Source organism: Pseudochaenichthys georgianus, chromosome 14 (genome assembly GCF_902827115.2).
Source record: "Pseudochaenichthys georgianus chromosome 14, fPseGeo1.2, whole genome shotgun sequence".
In the NCBI taxonomy this organism is placed as follows: domain Eukaryota; kingdom Metazoa; phylum Chordata; class Actinopteri; order Perciformes; family Channichthyidae; genus Pseudochaenichthys; species Pseudochaenichthys georgianus.
Window position 1 is genome coordinate 9,689,638 of NC_047516.1, and position 23,207 is coordinate 9,712,844.

Genomic DNA, 23,207 nt, shown 5'->3' on the forward strand with positions numbered 1-23,207 from the left:
CCACCAGTGCATGCAATGATTTTGCCTCCTTCTTTGATTTTTTTTGATTTGATATACTTTATTAATCCCCGTGGGGAAATTGTTTCTCTGCATTTGACCCATCCCAGTGTTAGGAGCAGTGGGCTGCCATTTTGAACAGCGCCCGGGGAGAAGTGTGGGGAACGGTGCCTTGCTCAAGGACACCTCGGTAGCACTTGGTCATGCCGGGACTTGAACTGGTGACCTTCCAGTTGTCAAGCCAAGTCCCTATCGACTTCGCCACCACCGTCTTCACTGACAAAATTCAGAAAATCAGACAAGCAGTCACTGCCTCTGCATCAGGTACAGCAAATGTGTTGTCCCTATGTCCACCTAATATCAATTCAAACACCATGACACAATTCCATCAGATTAATGATAAAAACCTAGACGACATTATTCAACTTCTGAAATCCTCCTCCTGCTGCCTTGATATTATTCCAACAGGATTTTTCAAAGATGTTTTTCGTTGCATGGCCTCAGATCTACTTCATATAGTAAACACATCTCTTCACTCAGGTATTTTTCCACAGGCCCTGAAAACATTTCATTAAACCGCTCTTAAAAAAGAATAATCTAGATGCTTCAATAATGAACAATTACAGGCCCATATCAAACCTGCCATTTCTAGGTAAAATCATTGAAAAAGTTGTTTTTCAACAGTTGAGTAATTTCTTGCATTTAAATAGTTGTTTCGATGTGTTCCAGTCAGGCTTTCGTCCAAACCACAGCACTGAGACTGCTCTTGTAAAGGTCTTCAATGACATCCACTTAAACACAGACAGTGGCAGAACTTCAGTGTTAGTATTATTAGATCTCAGTGCTGCGTTTGACACTGTTGACCACAACATATTACTCGACCGACTAGAAAACTGGGTGGGACTTTCGGAAACAGTTCTAAATTGGTTTGAATCCTACTTAAAGGACAGAAAAAACTTTGTTTCTATAGGTAAATACACATCTGTGTTGACAAATATGACATGTGGGGTACCTCAAGGCTCCATCTTGGGGCCTCTTCTCTTTAACATCTACATGCTAACACTGGCTCAGATAATGAAAAACAACAAAATAAGTTACATTTATAAATTTGTGTGTCATCTATGCGGATGACACACAAATTTACTTAACAATTTCACCAGGAGACTATGCTCCAATTCAAACACTGAGTAAGTGCATTTAACAAATCAATGACTGGTTGTGTCAGAACTTTCTCCAATTAAACAAAGATAAAACCGAGGTAATGGTTTTTGGAGCCAAGGCAGAACGTATAAAAGTTAGCGCTGAGCTTCAGTCTGCAATGTTCAAAACAACAGATAAAGCCAGAAATCTAGGTGTAGTCATGGACTCTGACCTGAGTTTCAACAGTCACATTAAAACAGTTACTAAATCAGGCTACTATCACCTAAAGAATATATCTAGGATTAAAAGACTAATGTCACAGCAGGATTTGGAAAAACTTGTCCATGCTTTTATCTTCAGTAGACTGGACTACTGCAATGGTGTCTTCACAGGTCTCACTAAAAAATATATTAGAAAGCTGCAGCTAATTCAGAACGCTGCTGCTCAAGTCCTCACTAACACTAAGAAAGTGGATCACATCACTCCTGTTCTGAAGTCTTTACACTGGCTTCCTGTGTGTCAAAGAATAGATTTCAAAAATACTGCTGCTGGTTTATAAAGCACTGAATGGTTTAGGCCCAAAATACATTTCTGACCTCCTGCTAAATTATGAACCATCCAGATCTCTCAGGTCTTCAGGGACTGGTCAGCTTTCTGTCCCCAGAGTCAGAACTAAACATGGAAAAGCATCGTTCAGTTATTATGCTCCAAATATCTGGAACAAACTCCCAGAAAACTGCAGATCCGCTACAACTCTGACTACTTTTAAATCCAGACTAAAGACTTTTCTTTTTGCCGCTGCTTTTAATTTAACTATTTACATCTTAAACTGGACTGTAGCTTTTAGTCCCAACACTGGTCTTTTGTCATGGCTTGAGAGCGTTGATGAGCAGAGGCTAAGGTGGCAGGAACATTTTGTCAGGATGGCGAATAATTCAGAAGCCATCAGGATTTTTTGAATGAAAACAGTTGAGTCCACCATGTTGGGTTTGATGTTGAGTTAAATAAGCTATAATAGAAAGAACCAACAGGTTTTTCGGGCCTTTTTACATCTTACTTGGTCTGGACTTTCTGACCTTTCAGTTAGATCCAAACCAAAATGTTGTCTGGTCCTGTTTGTTAAGAATTATGTTGGGGTTTCCTGACTCCCAGGCCAATAACAGTTGGTTCGGAGTCGGACAGGCTATTGTTATGTTGTAAACATGTACGTTGCTCCTTTTTAAAGAATAGCTCGGTGCATAGGGTGTCTCTAGCAATTGTGTGGTGAGAGAAAAGGTGGATGCTCTAAGAGCAGACGTTGGTGACCAGATCAAAGAAGGAATTAGAAGTAAAGTTGTATAGTGGTCTAAAATATACAGTTTAGATCAGGAGTGCCCAATACGTCGATCGTGATCGACCGGTCAACATTTTTTTATGTACAGCCAGGTGAGCCAGTCTGAGTTGTATTGTGCTGGGTTCATGCAGTTATGAGGGGGCCTCACCTCCCCATCTGAAGCGCAAATGCGGCACACTATTATGCGCTTATGCGGCGCAATTAGTGTAAGCGCGCCACAGTTTATCCGCCGTTTAGTCCACTCCCGCTCGCGACACAGATGGTGCAGGGGCGTCCCTGTAGGTAGATCATTTGGGCTTGGTCATTTTAAAAGTAGCTCCCAAGCTGAAAATGTCTGGGCACCCCTGGTTTAGATTATAGTTTGCCTATACATGAACACTGCAGCTTCTCAAACGCGAAAGTTAATGTGTCTTGCTTCATAGTTGCTGGGTAAAATTGCTCTAAAAACCAAGCAATCGCCACTGTAGGGTACGTAATGGGTTCTTTAGTTCACATGTAGTTGCAGGGCCGTCCCTCCCTATAGGCCGATCACGCAGACTGCGTGGGGCCTCACCTTGCGGAGGGGGCCTTATCTTGCGGAGGGAGCCTCAACTGAGCCGAAAATGTGGCGCAATTAGAGTGGCGCGGCGCGATTTTGCCGCTGGGAGGCTCCACTAGCAACCGGACGCTCGCGAAAGGACCTCATCAAATAACTTTGCGTGGGGCCTCATGTTGGCCAGGGACGGCCCTGCAGTTGCAATGCCCAACCAAAAATAACACAATTAAACCTCAATTTGGACGCTGGTTCAACTTTGCTGTTTTAAAATTAAATGTCTTCCGATTATCTTTTCAGCTACTGAATTTGCTTTTAAAGTTGTAGCCTGGTGGGTTATACACAGCATGTATAGTGTATTCTTTAAGGCGAGACACGGCAGGCAAAAACATAGTTTTTCATGCACTGGTCAATTTTGAGATGTTGTGCAATTTTGTTTTCTTTCAGGCTTTTGGAAGGAAAAAGTACAAAATACACATTTAGGTGTTTATTTTACTATAGTTTGTCTATTTGCGTCTGTAAAATATTTCTCCTAAATTCACCAAAAGTTAGCATTCTAACGTAACATAAAGTACCGCGACCGCTGTTTGCACCATGTAATCAGAGGTATTGTTGGAAAGCTCCGTGTCTCCTGCACAATTTCATCGGATCCAAATATGGTCATTTCCTTTGTATCAGCAACCAATCTTGAAAGTACAAAGGGGTCTTAAACCAACAAACGAAATCTCATTGGCTAGTGTCAATTTCTGACAACATGATTCGTTCAGATGCATCACGTGGTGTGCTAAAACACTTCCTGGTTTAGCTTTCTGCTGGAAATTTAAATCTCAAAATGGCAAAAAGAACAGCGAAAAAATCGTTCACAGAGAAGACAACAACAATTGTAACTTGCACGAAGCAAGGTTAGACAAAAAAGAAATGATCCCGAATATGAAATAACTTCACGGAGTGCGTCGATGCGCAAGCTGTCATCCAGAAAAGCAAGGTTTAGGTAGCGCCACACAGCAATCTTTAAAGGAATGGTATGCTCATGACACTCATTTTTAAATAATTATCATCCGATAAAACAGACCAGTCTCTGCCAGTCTTTCTTTTTTTTTTTTTAATCCGATGACATTATCAGTGATTTTAAACTGATTATATACCGAAATAACATCAACACTGTGGGCGCCGCCATTTTCCGGTCGTGACGTAAACCATGCGTTTGGTTTTCGAGGACACGTTGATCTCCATGTTATTTACTGTAGTTTCTCTCTTCAAATATGCCTCACTGTATCGCGAAATATTGCCACAATTCTGATAGGAACAATCCACGGAATGCTTAGTTCCATCTGTTGCCAAAAGGTAAGCGTAAGAAGTACATTCAGAGGCAGTGGCTAGCGAAATGTGGCCGGCCCGAACCGAAAGATTCACAGGCTCATGTATGCAGCGAACATTTCAAATTTCCGGACGACTACTCTGAGAATATGATAAAACATAACATGGGATTTATGGAACAACCATTACTTAATGGAGATGCAGTACCATCGGTCTTTCTGGTGTCATCACCGACCAGGACAACAGTTCGGCCAGTTGAGAAATCGCCCTCTGCAAGTGTGAAGCGACGGAGGAGCAGAAGTAGTGCTCGGAGTAAGAATAAGGTATGTTATAGCGCATTTCCATTGCAGCGGCTAGTCCCGTTTTAACGTCCTTTAGCGTCCAGGCCAGGACAGTTTTTGGTGGCCTTTCCATATAGCGTAGTACCGACTAGTGTGTATTTTCCCCCAGTTTTTTCCGGCCCCATAAAATCGTGATTCTATGGCCAGGGACAACGAAGCTGAGTATGCTAAACTAGAGAGGGAATCGCTAGCAAGGGTGGTACTACATGCATACATATAGTATCTTATATCATCTTCCCATTATACACACATGCATTTCCAAACATCTGGACTACCTATGTTGCAAATGTATTATCTCTTCAATTTACACACGGCATCTATTGCACGTCTGTCCGTCCTGGGAGAGGGATCCCTCCTCTGTTGCTCTCCCTGAGGTTTCTCCCATGTTCCCTTTAAACTGGGGGTTTTCTTCGGAAGTTTTTCCTTGTACGATGTGAGGGTCTACGGACAGAGGGTGTCGTATTGTCATACTGATAAAACATCAAAACGTCTTCCTCTGCTGACGAGTCCGAACTCAAATATTCAGCCATGTTTCCGTGTGTTGACAAAGTGAACGCATGGATGACGTCACGACCATCACGTGACTACTGAAAATGGCAAAAATGGCGGCGGCCAGACGGAATATAAAGGTTTTGATAAAAAAGAGCTATAAAATCATTATTTACCGGGGAATATCGCTGATTTCTTCAGGGTATGGTTTAAACATAATGTTTCACTAAATACTGAAGTTTTGATTAATTATCTAATGAGTGGACCATTCCTTTAAAGGTCGTTTCATAAAAATGAGTTTTTTCTCCTATTCTGAGTGAGAAATCTCCGCTTCAGTAGCACTAAAGGCCCGGACACACCAAGCTAACACCAAATAACTGACACAGACGGCCCCCGACTGTTGCGTCGCCTCGCGTCATGGCCATGTGTTGCACTGGAACACACCGCAAAGACTTCAGCCGACGGCCAAGAAGCACGTACGAACTGCGCATGCGTGAGCGGCAATAACTCTCCTTACCAGCAGGCGGCGGCAGTGTGTATTCGTCATTTAAAAGAGGCAACAACCGGAAGACAGATTGCGTGATAACCGAGACAAGAAGAACAGACTGCGTAATATAAACAAACAACAAATAGCGTGTGCGTTCCATTTTCACTCTACAACGAGAAGCTCATGGGGCTTTCCCGAACCTGTGTCGAGAGCTGGAGTTAAATGAAATCTCAGATTTGCCTTCTTAATAGTTTGTTTGGGTCCCTCACTTCCGTTTCGCTTCTCATGCACTGATTCGCTAGCTGAACAGCCAATCAGAGTGATTTATTTTGCCGACTGCCCGCCGGTTTTCGTCCGAAAAGGCGTCAGCACGGCTGAAAAGACACGACGGTGCGGGACACACCAATCTGAGTAGGGCGTGTCGATGCTCATCGTCGGCCTGACGCCCACCGACGGCCAACATCGGCTTGGTGTTTCCGGGCCTTTACATACACCAAACTTTCCAATTATATTCCTATCAATATTCTGAAGGTTTTTACAGAAGGGTTTGTTCATAATATCATTCATAGCCTGAATTATATAATATTGTATACATAAAAGCATGGCAACTATTTATATTTTAGGGCTGTTGACAGTATTTTCTGATTTATGGAGTGATAAAAAGAGACATCCAAAATCCCTTTTGTAAAAACTTTAGATTCTAATATGACTACAAAATGAAACAAGAATTTTGAACCTGGCTTTATCCAATGTTCAGATTTGTGTTCCTGAAATGTATTAAAATATGCACATAGCCTATTTAATGAGATTATGGCTAATTTGCAAACATGCTATTTCATAAAACTTGTAATACAAAAAAAAATGGTCTTAATGTAAGTAGCCTAATTAACTGGAGAAATGTCTAGCTGACTAAGTTAAAACAAATTACCCTATTCACCTGCAGTGTCTCGCCTTAAACAGACACAAAGGCCAATTGCCACCTTAACATGGAGGAGAGGTTTTCATGACACTATACCCTGGGAGCTGTGATGTCGGGGTGAATGGTACCTGCTACAGTCTCCAATAACTGGGTGGTCAGGCTTGGTTCGACACAACTCCCACAGTTTGAGCCCACTACCTGGATACATAATGGAACCAGTACATTTGCATGGAACAGAATCCTTCATTTAGCAAACATAATGCCACGCTACATGACTTGTCTTAATGTCTTTAGGGTATCTTTGGTGAAACAAGTGTTTTTTTTTCTGTTATTTCATGGCTTGAAAAATACTTTTACATTTTTATGAGCTATGGCTTTTTTCGATCTGACCAGTGGCCTTCTGCAAGAAAGAATAAAGGTCTTTAAAGTGGACCTATCATGCAAAATGCACTTTTGTACGTCTTTTATACTTGAATATGTGTCCCCGGTGTTTCAGGGAACTCACCAAGTGTCAGAAAATACAACCCTCTCTCTTTTCCTCCGTACCCAAATCTTTTAAAAACGGGGCTACAACGAGCGGATACAGATTCCATCCGACCCGACGTCAGCCCGGAATAGTGGGCAGTGACGCTCCGCCTACATGGGCAACGCTCCACCTATCAGAACACCTCGGCAAATATCTGCTTGTGTGTTCTAAACATTTTACCTCGGACATGTTTATCAACTTCCCTCAAGTGAAAAGAGGATAAGCTTCCAATCTAAGGCTAAAAACTGGATCAATACCAACCATCCGGGACCAGGACACATCCAATTTGGAAGCAGTACGTTTTTCCATGTTAATATTTGCATTCCTTTTGATTTAGCTGTGTTTTTCTTGATAAAGTTATCTCTACTACGTAGCTTGTAGCATGTAGCTTATAGCATGTAGATGAGACGTGATGTGATTCAGTCTTTATTACTTGTTTGCGCACATGAATATACATATGTGTGTAGGGATGGGTATCGTTAAGGTTTTAACGGTACTACTACTTTTATCGATACCGCTTATCGCCGGTCCGGTCTTTTAACGGTACTTTTATCGGTTCTTTTGGAGAAAAAAATAAGGTAAGCAAACTAAACAAATTGTGAACAAAACTAACATTGCTTTTTATGTAAATTAAATTCATAATATTTCACATGAAAAGAAACAACAACGTTTTAACAAGTCGTATTAAATAATCTGATGACAGAACTGTAAACAGAATAGCTGAAACTTACTCGTGGATGGGGCTACAGAGCCACTAGAAAGACAATCGAAGACGGTGCATTTCTCCGTCTGAATGTGGAGCACTTTTGCTAAATGTTTAGACAAATTGCTCATGTTACCGCCATTACATGCTAAACTCTTATTGCACTTTAGGCAACGAGCATCGAGACGGGTAAAGTTTAACCACACATCTGAGCGCGTTCTCTCCGCCATCTCCTCCGTGTGTGTGTGTGTGTGTGTGTGTGTGTGTGTTTGTGTGTGTGTGTGTTGCTGCATCTAGCCCATTTTGCTGTCTTTTTGCGTATTAGAAACTAATTAGAGTTGGCGACACTAAAACTGCAATATAATGTTTGTGTAGCAATAATACACATGACATATATTTTTTAAATTACTCCAGTACCGATAAAAAGACCGCTAACGTCGGAGCTTAACGGTACCACAGTCTTTAATAATTCAGCCCCGGGGCCCGTTTAATACCGGGGCTCGGTACCCATCCCTAAGTGTGTGTGCGCACGACTGTTAGGATACAACAGTGTGTGTATGTGTGCGCAATTGTTGCAAGGAGGGGGAAAAAACACAACGCTGATGGGACTTGTCTAATTAACGGCTAGTACTCATTACAGTCTGTCTACTGAGACGGCGTTAGCCCCCATCTTTTGGGATTTCAGATTATAATTATCCAAATAGTATTTTCTCATCCTGAATACTAAATTGAGATGTTTTTGCTATATCTATGTTTCTTCTATACAGGCCAGCACCTCACATACTACCAGCGGAAAACCTGTGATGATAGATAATAGATTCTGCATGTCAGACTGACCCACCGAAGCTGCGTACTGTATTTTTTATGAGTTCAACGAACCGTTGATTTTGACAATAAAGTACCGACAGTTTATATAAAATGTGTCATGATTATTCATGTTTGATGGGTAAAGTATGTAACAAATTGGTGTGTTATGCCATTGCTGTGTAGTATATAATATAATAGTAACGCTATGTACAATGACAGAATAAAATGAAAGATTGCATAAAAACATGTACACCAGTATTTATTTTCATGAACAATATTAGCATACGTTTTACAAATTCGCATACGCTCGTACCCGGGGCCGTGCCTCGCCCACCTCTTCTGCAGGGGGGCGTGGTCAGCTGCAGCTCATTTGCATTAAAGCTACGTCACAGAATCAGCCCTTGCAAAAACAGGGCTGGAATAGAGCAAATAGAGCGAAATGAGGCATGGCTAAAATGCATGATCTGTTTGGTATTTTGAAAAAAAAACTTCACAGACATGTTTTATATTAGCCCTACAATATATTTTTCAAATATAGCATGATAGGTCCACTTTAAGCCAGAGCTTATATTTTTGCTCTGATATTATATAGTGTTTAACTCAGACCACATTCCTGTTCATAGGAAGCTATTTCCTATCTGTTTTATTATGACTGTAGGCTCAGATTCCAATTCAACATGGGGATGCAAAATGTCCGCAGTGGGAACATCCCATTGAACAGGAAGAATACCTTATTCCAATTTTTTCTTCTTTCAAATGGGTCATTAATGGTTGCTATCCAACCCCTTATTACCCCCAGTAGTGATTTTGATATTTCACAGTATAATTTAAGGTATATGAGGTTATCTATTTTAATAATCTGATTAAATGTCTCTTGGCAGCCATATTGAATATCCTCAAGGAATCTATTTGATATGTGCTCAGAGTCCATATCCGTTACATCATCTCAACTGCTGTAGCGAGATATTAGAAATCCATACACTCAAAATATGATATATGACTTGGCCGCTGTGGAATTGACTTGGGCTTTGAAAGTGTGTTGCAGCACATTTTCCATTCTGGGGGAAGAAAAGGGGAAATAGGAAAAGAAAGTCACAGGATACAAAATCAAGAATAATTTGCACATTCAGTGTAGTGGAAAAGGTCAGACCCATAAGGCAGCTTAAGAGAGAGGCTATTACTCTTGTTGAGGACATATAACATATATTTTCAGCCCACATGTGGCCGTTGAGTGCTTTAGATGACTGTGATATGGTACGGCTGAAGGCAATTTGGCCAGATTTTCACCGTGTATGTGTCACCGTACTTTCACAGCTGGAGGGAATTTCTGTGTCTATGTCATAATTAAGTTAATTACCCAAATAGGAACACACAGCCAAGGGCCATGGTTACAACTGGTTTTGTTTAGATAACACTCAAAGTCAATACCTACTGTGCCACTAGCCCCTTCTTTTGATAATTTGTTGAGGCCTAAAAAGTGTCGGGGCCATCTGTAACCAATAGGATGTTATATGTAAAAACAGGAATAGTGTGAAAAAAGTAACAAAGATATTACTTCTCACTTACCTAAGTTGCTGTAAAATGTAATGCTTTGTGATTTAAGACAGAACTTTGAGGACTTTAAATTAAAAAAAATGGCATACATTCAGCCCTGATACTAGCTTATTGATTTAAAATCTATAGATGTAGGTGATGTGCCCTATTTATATCACACGTTGAACATTTTTTATTTTCTTAAAGGTGGGGTAGGTACATTTCAGAAACCGGCTCGAGATACACTTTTTGTTATATTCCATGGAATGCTCTTAACATCCCGATAGCAATGAATATCTGAAGTGCTATGACACAAAATCCATAAAAAAATGTCATCTGTGGAAGCCGTAATACTGTAAAAAGTACATTGCCGTAGATTGCCGCCCTGTCTGTCCAACCCAGTCTCACGGCATTTCGTGTTCACCAACATGATTTGCCCCTTTTTTTCGTGTTGCACAGCACGATTTTAAAAGCAATGTATTTCTACTGCCTGCAGCACGTCTTTTTCTCCGGTCGGGTCGAGGAAGACCGGAAGCTGTGTGGTTCATAAAAACATGTTCTTACTCAATATCAAGCCACAGTTATTGCTTTTATTTGAAATCGTATAATTTCGGACTTTTGTTGCCGTCTGTGAGGAAAATAAATGGGGCTCAGAGCCTCAGGATACTGAAATCTGTATTTTTTAAATCTTTTTTTCCTTCTAATTTGTTATTCTTTTCAAAAATAACACACTGTTATTTACTCACCAATAACACTCAATTATCCTTGCTTTTATTTATTGGTTTAATTCCATAATCTCGGGCTTTTTTGGCGTCCGTCAGGAACTGAATTTCAAAATAAAAATAACCGGAAACAGACGTAGGCATTTCGAGCGATTACCCAAGATCCTCAGCTATGGTTTTAAGCTCGTTTATTGGATGTTTTAGCCGCAATGCATGCTGGGATTTGGTGTTTATATGATATGAAATCCGGAAAACATTTTAAAAGAATAAAATAATACTTAATTCCGAGTGTTCTTGCTTTTCTCTTTGAAAGTCATCACATAACGGCATTGTAATACACGGTTCGGCTGCATTGTATATTACAGATCTGCCGTAGTTCTTTATTTATAGAGCCCTGATGAGAAGACCTTTGGAAAAACTGAGAAAATGCCGCCGAAACTGAATTTTATAATATAACACATAAAAACAATAATATACTCTTAATATTTTTTTCATCAAATATTATTTGAATATTTGAATACAAATATGAAGAGTACATACTTTCATAGGGGGAAAGTAGAAGGTCTGTGATAGAAATATAGAATATAAAAAATCAAGAAGATACTATAAGTGATCTCTACAATAAAACAGTTTAGTGCAGGATGTATAAAGATATTAATAGGAGGAGGTGCAAAACAGAAAAACGAATTAACCTTTATTTAAACAAATAAATAACAGATTAAGGTCTTCTTTTAAATAAGAAAAACACTTTGGGGGTATCTATCTACAAATAAATATTAAGCCTGACAAAGTACTTAACGTCTAATATATTGCTTATTTTAACTGATATTATACATATGAATTATACTCTTATGTATGTAGATAGAATAAGAAATGTGCAGAATATGAATATGTTTAATGGTGGAGGTACGCACATATTGATAGATGTCTTGTAATGCACTGTTGAGGAACCTGTGACCCAAGTGTTTCATTCATTGCATAACTACACCGTAGTTGTGTATGATATGTCAATAAACCTTTGAGAATCTTGAAAGGGATGTGCAAAATAGCCATAATATACAGTCTTTAATTAACTATTAGTAGAGAATAACGAGTAATGAATATACTTTATTACTCGTTTCCATTCATGTCAATTGCAGATACATGTTTAGTCTTCTCAAGCACCAACTATCAAATATCTCTCCTGATTGTTGGCACTTGACAATCACCTTACCTGAATTTTACTCAGGTCACATGTAACTAAAGTCTGATTTAAGGGTTGTTTATATTTCACATAATTAATCAGAATCTGCAAAGTAACTCAAATAAATGCAGTGGAGTAAAAATACCAGGTTAACCTCTGAATTGTCGTGGAGTAGAATTACAAAGTAACAATGAGCTGTCATGTGGGTATATATTAATTCTGCGCATTATGGACACAAGCGATGTTCACCCATTTATTAATTATATGTTTTACATTTGATAACACCAATGTGTTTATTACTGGCAACTTCTAATTATGGGAAAAACGAAAACGTTCAGTAGAGACGTCCCATAGAACATTTTGCGAAACACAATAGCCAGCATGTGTAGTTCTGGGGGGCGTTCGATTCCAGTTTTGGATAGTCTGGCGTGGTTTCGTTCCAGTTCACACAGCTGTTTGACGCTCTGCGTAACCTTAGGGGGACTGTAGTCCTAAACGATAGCTGGGGATTATGAGTAGTGTACTTCGGCCATCCTAAACTCAGAAATGTTGACAATCGCAATGATGCTCGAAATGTCCCTTATATGTTTCCGGTTATTTTTATTTTGAAATTCAGTTCCTGACGGACGCCAAAAAAGCCCGATATTATGGAATTAAACCAATAAATAAAAGCAAGGATAATTGTGTGTTATTGGTGAGTAAATAACAGTGTGTTATTTTGAAAAGAATAACGAATTAGAAGGAAAAAAATATTTAAAAATACAGATTTCCGTATTCTGAGGCTCTGAGCCCCATTTATTGTCTGAGCCCCATTTATTTTCCTCACAGACGGCAACAAAAGTCCAAAAATATACGATTTAAAATAAAAGCAATAATTGTGGCTTGATATTGAGTAAGAACATGTTTTTATGAACCACACAGCACCGAACCCACGACCCGACCGGAGAAAAAGACGTGCTGCAGGCAGTAGAAATACATTGCTTTTAAAATCGTGCTGTGCAACACAAAAAAAAGGGGCAAATCGTGTTGGTGAACACGAATCAATAGATTAAAAATCGTGTTGGTGAACACAAAATGCCGTGAGACTGGGTTGGTCTGTCAGCCTTCCATCTCGTGCACGCACAAATGTATCTCGTGCCCTCATTGGGCGTGCGCCAGCAACAGGCGGCCACTTTCACCAGTCTGCTGACGTCATGTGCGTGTTCATGTGTGTTGTAGGAGGTGCTCTCTGTAAGGAAGTCTGAAGGAAGGGGCGGATTCTTTTCGGCTGTGTACTTTCACATTTTAGTGCACTCGAGCCGGTTTCTGAAACTTTTAATCCCACCTTTAAGAAATAGCAATGAAGTTACCAGAATAATTATATTTAATACTACAATCTCAGAGCTATTGCACTTTTATAATAATCTTCTGCCAAACCTCCATATCGCTCAGTACCGCTCTCTCTCTCTCTTTACATTGAGCTCCCGGTATGAATGCTCTTGGCAACCTTTGTGTGAAGTCGTTACACAAACTGAACTAACTGCAACACTTAGGCCCCATTTACACGGGAATGCAAACTAACCGAATTCAATATCAAAAAAGTCTTCTGTTTACACGGATGAGGCTCAATAAACGTGTCCCTTCACACGAGACCGGAGACGCTGTGGTACATATGCCGGGCCTGTAAGTGGCGCTGTACTTCCGCCACAAAATACACCAAAAGCAGCGAAGAAGACCCCCGAGCATGGTTGCCATGGTTGCCTGGTTGCCCTCCTGTTTATTCTCCGCAGTTGATTTAGCAACATGTAGTTCATGTATTTCTCCATGTCCACTTGTTGCTGATGGTTGTGGTAGAGGAGCTGTAGAGTTTGCACTAACATCTGTAGCATGGTCAGTAGCAGTAGCAGTAGCTACTGACAGTAGCTACTGACCATGCTACAGTGAGCAGCAGAGGTGGGGAGAGGCGGAGCTATGGCTTCATCGTTATCAGGAAATGATCGTATAGGACATACACACGGAGCCGTTTGGCACCCCAGAGCGTTCCGACTACAGATCTATCCACCTTGGGACCCGTTATCGTTTGAGGGGTCCATTTCCGCGGTTCCGTTACGGCCTCGTGTGAACGAACGGGCTTTACGAAAGAGAAAAGTAGCAGATACAACCCGTTTCGTTCCCGTTTAAACAGCGCCTTAGCAAGCAACTATGTAATAGAGGGAAGACGAAAGAGGACTTTCAGAGTGAAAGTTAAATGGGTGTTCAAGTACCCACTTTATTTGTTATTGGCAATGGCCTTATACCTTCACATCTTTCTATAATCTTTGGCTACGAAATGCTGGATTAATGCTCTAGATGTGCTGTTTGAATTGCACATGTTTGAGAATGGCCTTGCTATTGCCAATCTAATGATGCTTTCACACCTGAACATTTTGAAATGCAGCTCTGCACGTCTCCAAAAAGGTTAAATACCATTACCAGACTTTTTTAATTTGCAGTCAAATGTGTACACAGGCTTGTGATTGGCAATGTATATCATCTTGACCGACAGACAGTACCTTTTTATAATCGTTTATATGTGTGCATTTTGAGCAAAGTGTGTGTAAAATAGAGTGTGAACAGATTAATTCACTGTGTTACTGCCCATCTCAATACAGACATTTGTTGTAACTGCTGCTTTAGCCATCTAATCTGTTTTCCCTGCTGTGCCAGGTGTGCGGGCAGCATGCACTCCAGCAAGGACACCAAACTGTGTGGAATCTTTGCACCCAAGGCAAAGCCGGAGGACAGTGGTGGCATAACTCCTCTTGTAATTATGTTGTAAACAGAGATGGAACAATAAAGCTTTGTTTTAATGGCTGCTGCGGCAGAGTGGGAGACCCAGGCTGCAGTCGGATAGTTTAAAAATCAGCTCCTAAGTTCTAACCCTATTGTCTATTCCTTGACCTCTAAGTGAAACGTCACGGGGTTAAGGGATAGTGGATAGGAGAATTAAAAAGGACTTAGGAGAAGAGACTGCGGTACTTAGAGAATCCGAATGCACTTTCACTATCCGACGTGTTTATGATGCGCCAGCGGACGTCATTGTGTGCGTCTGCTGCTGTGGGGAAACTATGGAAACCACAGTTTTCTATACAGCGGACTACAACATGGATGTTTAATAAGAACGAGGGACTACTGTAAACTCATCTAGAGACTCTGCACCGTGCTCTGATGCTGTTGCTTTGCTTTATGAACGTGGACAACAGAGAAACATATTCTTCATGACCAAAGTTGGAATTGAAATAAAAAAGGAAAGTGAAACTTATGCTCGTCACCCTCTCCCTCCGGTCCACATTAATACCATTGATCCCAATACGTATGATTGTATGAACTAAAGATCTTAAAATCAATACAGATGTATTTATTATAAACGTTAGTCCTTAACATCTATCACTGGGTATATCACCATTCAAACATCTTTTAAAAGTTGAACAAACCCCACACAGCTCAGTAAAGACTGAAATGTTGACTTTATTTGATAATTTCAGTAAAAACTAACGTTCATATTTCTCTCTTTGATTATAATACTGATGAACGTTCAAAACAAAGCACTTTGGCAACTTACCACCTATGTTTTAAAAAGCTTAATAAGCACCGTAACTTTCATGATATAATTTCTCCGTCATAATCGTTTTTTTCCGTGAACGGCCGACTGTTGAGTGACGGCAAATGCTGCGGCTGCAAGGCATTGTGGGGCAGCATTTTCTCCTCTCCTGTCAGTAGGGAGGTCCAGTGGTTCCTAAGCTAAAGGAGGTTATAAAGGAAGTTTGAAACCTCCTTTCCTATCATTCTCATCATTCTAGAGAATTCGAACGGCACTTATCATGGCTGCCACTGAGGGACTTCCGGGTCATTTCACTCCTTTAGGAAGGTTCCTAAGCTAAATGGACTATTCGACTTCAGCCCCACTTTCAGACAAATCGCTACCTAGAGCCATCGGCGGCCTTCTTTACACGCTTCTTGTCACACCATGAGAGTGATTGGACGCTGGTTATATTGTTTGCCAAGTGACATCCACAGGACCCTCTATGAGCTGTCCATGTTAACTAACCATCTGGTACAAATGAGACTGTTTGTGTTTGGATAGTAACCTGACTTTGAAGGGAATGTCACATGACAATTTGACTGAAAACCAAAAATGCTGTACAATCCAAATGCTGTCCTGGTCATTGTTTCAGTTTTGTGAATTGTTAAAAGACTTACTTACCTCTTTTTTATGACCACCAAATACTTTTGGTCACAATTTCCATCAGAACATGAGACTACAGAGTTACATCTGAGTACATTTTTCCCCTACAAAATACTGCTGCACATGCCAACACAATTGCTTTTTCCTTTATCTGCCCTCAAACTGTAAGACTTGTATTTATTAAAATGATCTCATTTGATTACAGTACATCTGTTACTAATGCTGTGTAAGAAAGATAACTTTATCTGTACTGTTCCTGTATCTGTACAAGCACCTGCCTCTGTGTAGCAATGGCATATTTATGGCCACCTGTTGCTACATTTTGCACAGGTCCGTGGAGAATGCTCAATAGTAATCTAATATTCACCTCAACACCTAACAGAAGTATCTGCAGACTTTTCAGAGAAACCAATCATCGTTTCATTATTTCTGCTTTCAGTAGCTGGAAGGCAGGGGGTGCCATCTTGTTTGAGCTCCCTCTATGCTGACCTGTTGTCACATCTCCCATTGCACCGAGAGAGATAAAGGTATCAATGTGTTCTGCAGCGGGATGATATATCCCCAGCTCTGATCACCACTCGTGAGCCCGTATTTGTCGAGGTTGTGGAACACTTTCTGCCTTTTTTCCCTGATTATCTCTCCATGATTGTGTCTCTTTATGTTGTCGTTCTGCCTTCTGAAGTGGCTTGACTGTTTTTCTAGTAGGCTACAAACAGGAACACTGATTTCTTTGTAATTTGTATTCTTCAGCTTATCTGGCTTATTCGTATCGTTTTATTTTGTGTTTCCATAAGTTAGTCCCTCTCCGTTGGTGCGCTGGGCTAATGCTAATGCGAGCAAATAAAATGGCGGCTTCACAAAATGTTTCGGAGTTTTACGGGGCTTGGTTTGCAATTCGCCAAGCCAATCAGAAATTGGAACCTTTTCCTCCCAAGGAAAGTACCACCTCTCTAGCAGGGACTGCAAAGGGGTGAAAAGGTTCATGGGAGCCTGCAGGCGGCAGTCTCAGGAGACCTCCACTCTGAAGACACCTCCACTCTCGACAGGAAGTGCATGCACGCTAAGAATTACAAAATAAAATCGGCACTGTCAGTACAGCGCCACTTTCCGAACACGAAATGCACGCTAATACAAAATAAAATCGCAATGACACTTATCATCTATAAATATATATATATATTTATTTTTATATATAAATAACGACATCTTGTATTTCAGTTACACCCGCTAGACCAGGGGTTCCCAACCTTTTTTCTCAAGATGGATTCAGTCTCCTTGGAAAGAGCCTCTGGGTCAAAAAGCCTGGATAACGCGTCTGGTTTGGCATTCTGTGAGCCAGGACGGTAGGAGAGAGTGAAGTTAAACCTATTGAAGAATAAGGTCCATCGTGCCTGTCTGGAGTTTAACCTCTTAGCCTTGCGTATGTACTCCAAATTGTTGTGGTCTGTCCACACAATAAATGGCTGTTTTGCCCCTTTTAGCCAGTGCCTCCACTCACCCAGTGCTACCTTCACGGCTAATAACTCTCTATTGCCTACATCATAGTTTCTTTCAGCCGCAGTCAACTTACGTGAAAGTTAAGGCAAGGCAAGTTTATTTATATAGCACTTTTCAACACAAGGCAATTCAAAGTGCTTTACAAAAAATGAAGAAAATGGCATTTAAAATCAGTCATTAAAAAGAAAAGCTAATAAAATAAACATTAAAATAAAAAATACATGGATAAAAGTCACAGTGCAGTCTAAGATATGAATAGTTCAATTAAAAACAGCGACAAAAAGAAAAGTCTTCAGCCTGGATATAAAAGTAGTATGAGTTCCAGCGGACCTGCAGGTTTGTTCCAGATATTTGGAGCATAATAACTGAACGCTGCTTTACCATGTTTAGTTCTGACTCTGGGGACAGAAAGCTGACCAGTCCCTGAAGACCTGAGAGATCTGGATGGTTCATAATTTAGCAGGAAGTCAGAAATGTATTTTGGGCCTAAACCATTCAGTGCTTTATAAACCAGCAGCAGTATTTTGAAATCTATTCTTTGACACACAGGAAGCCAGTGTAAAGACTTCAGAACAGGAGTGATGTGATCCACTTTCTTAGTGTTAGTGAGGACTCGAGCAGCGGCGTAGGCACATGGATGGAGCCTACTGTCTTTCTCTGCCCTCTGTGAGAGGACCGTCCCGATGCCCTCGTTAGAGGCATCGACCTCCACCGTGAACTGCCGTTGAGGATCCGGGATGGTAAGTATTGGAGCTGTTGTGAACACTTTTTTTAACTTCTGGAAAGCTTGGTCTGCCTGTGGGGTCCACACAAACTGAACAGAAGGAGAGGTGAGTACATGCATAGGTGCGGCAATAGCACTAAAATTCCAAACAAACTTCCTGTAGAAGTTAGCAAATCCAAGGAACTGTTGGACTTTTTTCCTGGACGAGGGTGTGGGCCAATCAGCCACAGTGCTCATTTTAGCAGGATCCATCATTATCTGGTCAGGATCCAGGATGAAACCCAGAAATGAAGTGGAACTGACGTGGAACTCACATTTTTCAGCCTTAACATAAAGTTGATTGTCCAACAACTTTCTTAATACTTGGCGAACATGTGGAACGTGTGAATCTTCATCATGGGAAAAAATCTAAATATCATCAAGATAGACAAAAACAAAATAATTCAAAAACTCCCTCAACACATCATTTATGAGAGCCTGAAAAACGGCAGGTGCGTTTGTTAGACCAAAAGGCATTACCAGATATTCAAAATGTCCGCTTGGAGTGTTAAAACCAGTCTTCCACTCGATACTCCCTGTATCCTTACCAAGTGGTAAGCGTTACGCAGGTCAAGTTTTGAAAACACTCTAGCACCTTTCAAAAGTTCAAATGCTGAGGTCATAAGCGGGAGGGGGTACCTGTTCTTGATGGTTATGTCATTTAGGGGGCTTTAGTCGATGCATGGTCTCAGGGATCTATCCTTCTTCTCGACGCAGAAAAAACCAGCTCTGGCGGGAGATGACGAGGGACGGATGAGGCCCGTTTCGAGAGAGCTGTCTATGTACTCCTTCATAGACTCTCTCTCTGGAGCTGAGAGAGAGTACAGTCTTCCTTTTGGTAAGGGGGACCCAGGCAGGAGATCGATGGCGCAGTCATAGGTGCGGTGAGGAGGAAGGGATGTCGCTTTAGTCTTATTGAACACCTCCTTGAGATCTCGGTAGCAGCTGGGAACGTTTGAAAGGTCGGGGAAGTCTGAGTCTTGGTTCTTTTCATCTTCCCTGTCAGTGTCTATAATGGGCTCTCTAACAGTTTCAGTAGTTGTACCCCTGAAACACGAGTGAGTGCAGTCGCTTCCCCACCCCAAAACTTTACCAGTCCGCCAATCAATGTGAGGGTTATGTTTACACAACCAGGGATAGCCCAGAATTACTGCATGTTGTGCAGAATCAAACAGATGGAAAGTCATATGCTCTGTGTGTTCATGATCAATAGTTATTTTAAGAGGCATGGTTCTATGAGTCACTTTGCCCATGAGAGTACCGTCAAGAGCGCTGAGTCAATGGCACGGAGACAATTTTCAAACGTTTAGCTAACCCCCAGTCCATTAGATTAGCGTCAGCCCCTGAAAAAGTACTTTCAAACCTATGCTGTGCTCATTATTACTAACTTCAACTTGGGTCATGGAACGTGAAGGGAAATCTGCGGTTGTCAGTCGGCTCACCCTCCATTTTACTGGTGAGCCCCATCTTTTAACAGGCAGGCTCCCAGGAAATGTCCCTGCTTCCCACAGTAGAAACATAAACGCTCCCGGAGACGCCACTGCTTCTCCTCGGGAGACAGCCTGGCCCTTCCGAGCTGCATGGGTTCCTCTTCTGTGTTCCACGAAGCAGGTTTCACGATAGAGGAGGGATAGTGGGTACGGAATCTGGGTCGTCGTGGAGATCGTGCAGGAGGTGAGCTTCCTCGTTTAGTTAGCGGAGGTGACGCTTTCCTGGCTTTCTCCCTCTGTCGCTCTTGAGTGTCTGTGCGTATAGCCAAGGTGATCATACTGTCCAAATCCGGCGGAAGATCAAGAGGAACAAGAAGATCCCGCACACAGTCACTGAGTCCGCTGAAAAACATATCATATAGTGCGTCTTCATTCCATCCACTGTCCGTGGCCAAAGTGCGAAAATCAATGGCGTAGTCAGCCACACTCTGATTCTGCTGGGAGATCTGTGTCAGGGCTCTGGCAGCTTCTCTCCCCGGTGTGGTTCGGTCAAAGATTTTTTTTATAGTCTCAGTGAATAGTTGTAGTGATTTACACAACAGAGACTTCCGTGCCCACTCCGCCGTAGCCCAGGCTTCCGCTCTTCCCGTGAGGTGGGAAACAATGAACGCCACCTTGGCTAGATCGCTGGAGAAAGCTGCAGGCTGGCAGGTAAAATGCAGGTCACACTGCGTTAGGAAAGGACTGCAATTACCAGACTCGCCTGAGGAGCAAGACGAATCATGGAAGCTGGCATGGAAAAATCAGCTGTAGTCTCTGGGGCTGGGGCAGCCACGGCGGGAGGAGCGGCGGGCACACGATCCAAACGTGTGAGTACATTTTGGAGCTGTTCAGCCAGGTGATTGATTTGCGTCCTAACCGCGCCACGAAACTCGGCTGTTAGTCAGGGTCATTGTAACTCCCTGGTTTATGTCCTTCATGTCCTCCTCCTGCTGCCGCAGACGTTGAGCCTGAGAGCAAAGCACTGCTCTCAGGGTTTGAGAGTCGGCTGAGTCCATTTGTTGGCCAGATCGTAATGTTACGACTGGAGCACACAAAAACTGATAGGACCCAAATGCACGACTCCAGACAAAAGATGATTCAAAAAAGGTTTTTACTGTGGTGATAAGCAAGGTAATCCATTCTCAAGGTTCAAAAACGATCTGGCACTGAGCACAGGGAACACACAGAATATATACACAAACAAGGGACTCTACAGGTGCAAACAATAAGGGCGGGGCAGGTAATCAAGTCCGTGAGCATAGTGACAAGGTAGGAGTCGAACTACCTGAAAATGAGAAAGGAAACTAAACAGAGAAATAATATTAACAGATCTGCCGAGACACAACATTATTGGTCTCAGGATTAATTCATTTGGATTCCCGCTGTATGAAGAAATTAAAGGACGGCGCAAGTGGAAACAATTCACAGGGGGATTAAACTGTTTAAAACACATGCTCAAAGTAAGCCGGATTTTGCCGATGTGTTTATGTGGATTCAAAAGTCGTAAATAATCTACAAAATGGAGGAGACCGATCTGATCGGAGCAACTGTGACAAACAATCCAACTGAAACCGGCATGGACAATGACTATGTTTTAAAAATGCGCTTATCCAGAAAAGCCTGGTTTGGACACTTTACGGGCAGAAGAAACATTTATATTAAAGAAAGAATTATACATTTCTGTCTTTTTATGCCTTTAATAGCTACTAACTTTAATTTGTATTCAATTTAATTAATCAATTATTTTTTATATTTTATTGTAATGTAGAGACAAGGCTTTTAGTAACAATCATGTATTGCGTTACAATTATATGTAAACATTTGTTTTTTAAAAATATGATATTTGGCTTCAAATCATCTGAGGCCTGGCGCCCCCCAGGTTGGGAACCATTGCGCTTGACCACACTGGAGGGTTCAAGAAACAACCGTGTTTGCCGGGTGCAACGCGGCGGAGGTGGGGAGGTTCCAGCCGGGAACCTCCACCCCGCTGCGGGACCCGTGGTGGGACCCCTGAGTCAGACGGTGCGTCTTGGTCACGCTTCATATCGGCCGGCCCGGGAAGGAAGAGACACGCAGAGTGGGGGAAGTCCCCCACCCCAACGCAGCACCCTCCCGGCCATCAGAGTCGAACCCGCAGTTCGGAGGAACCAACCTCCAGAGCACCGGCACTAGGCCGGAGGCGCATTTGCCATTTGATCAGGGAGAGGAGAGGAGAAAAATGCAACAAAAATGGTCAAAATCTGTTAATATGTGGATGAGTGGGGGGGGGGGGGGGGGGGAATGGCTGGACACAGGCCGTGAGGGGGGACACCCGAGACCGGGCTGTGTGAAATAGCCAAAAAAAGAAAAATTAATAAAACCGGGGAAAATAGGGGGAAAGGTGATAAAAAAGTGTCCGAAAATAGGCACTCGTGAGGCGGGAAGAGTCCCCTGTCAACTCCCGTTAATTCTCCATGGCGTCATTTGAGCGAAAAATGGCTAAGTCAACTTTTTCAGATGAGTCCTTCGGGGGGCGGGGAAAAAAACGTGTTTGTCAGAATCGTCACTTCCTGTACTGACAGTGGAGGTGTCCTGACAGTGGAGCCTACACCGGAACTGTCCTGAGAGTGGAGGCCTGCAGGCGGAACCCTCTCAAAAGGTTTGCATGAACTATGTTCTAGTTCCAGATCTGTTTGGTGTGGAAGCAAAATCCCAAGAACTATCGGAACTATTCCTGGGAAAAGTACTCCGGTGTGAAAGCGCCTAATGGTTTAGGTTGGGATGGTCAAGGCTAGGGTTTAGTTTTTCTGTTTGCACGAGCAAACAAAGCATGCATACAAACACACAATATGAGTCTTACGGTCCTTTTGATGACCTCTGTCCTTCACTCTTTCACTAGAATGCAACTTTACCTTTCAGTTGTATTCAGACTGTGGAAAGAGAAAGTGTGCTGCAAGGTAGACTTTACACCTCAGAAATATTTAACTTTTCAAGGCTGTTTTTAGGTTACGTTACATCTCCAAAACATTTCTGCACTATGAACACCATGCAATGATTATTATTGATTTCTTGTAGGTGCAATTTTGATTTCAACCACAGCTTTGACGTTAGCAAGCTACAATAGAAATACACTATTACACAGAAGAAGTTTCATTTGAGTATGTTTGCATCTGTATTCTAAAACTATACTATATGCATGCATTTCTTTCCGGTATCTTGATGCAACATCATTGCCCACACTAAGTGTCAATTGAACACATGAC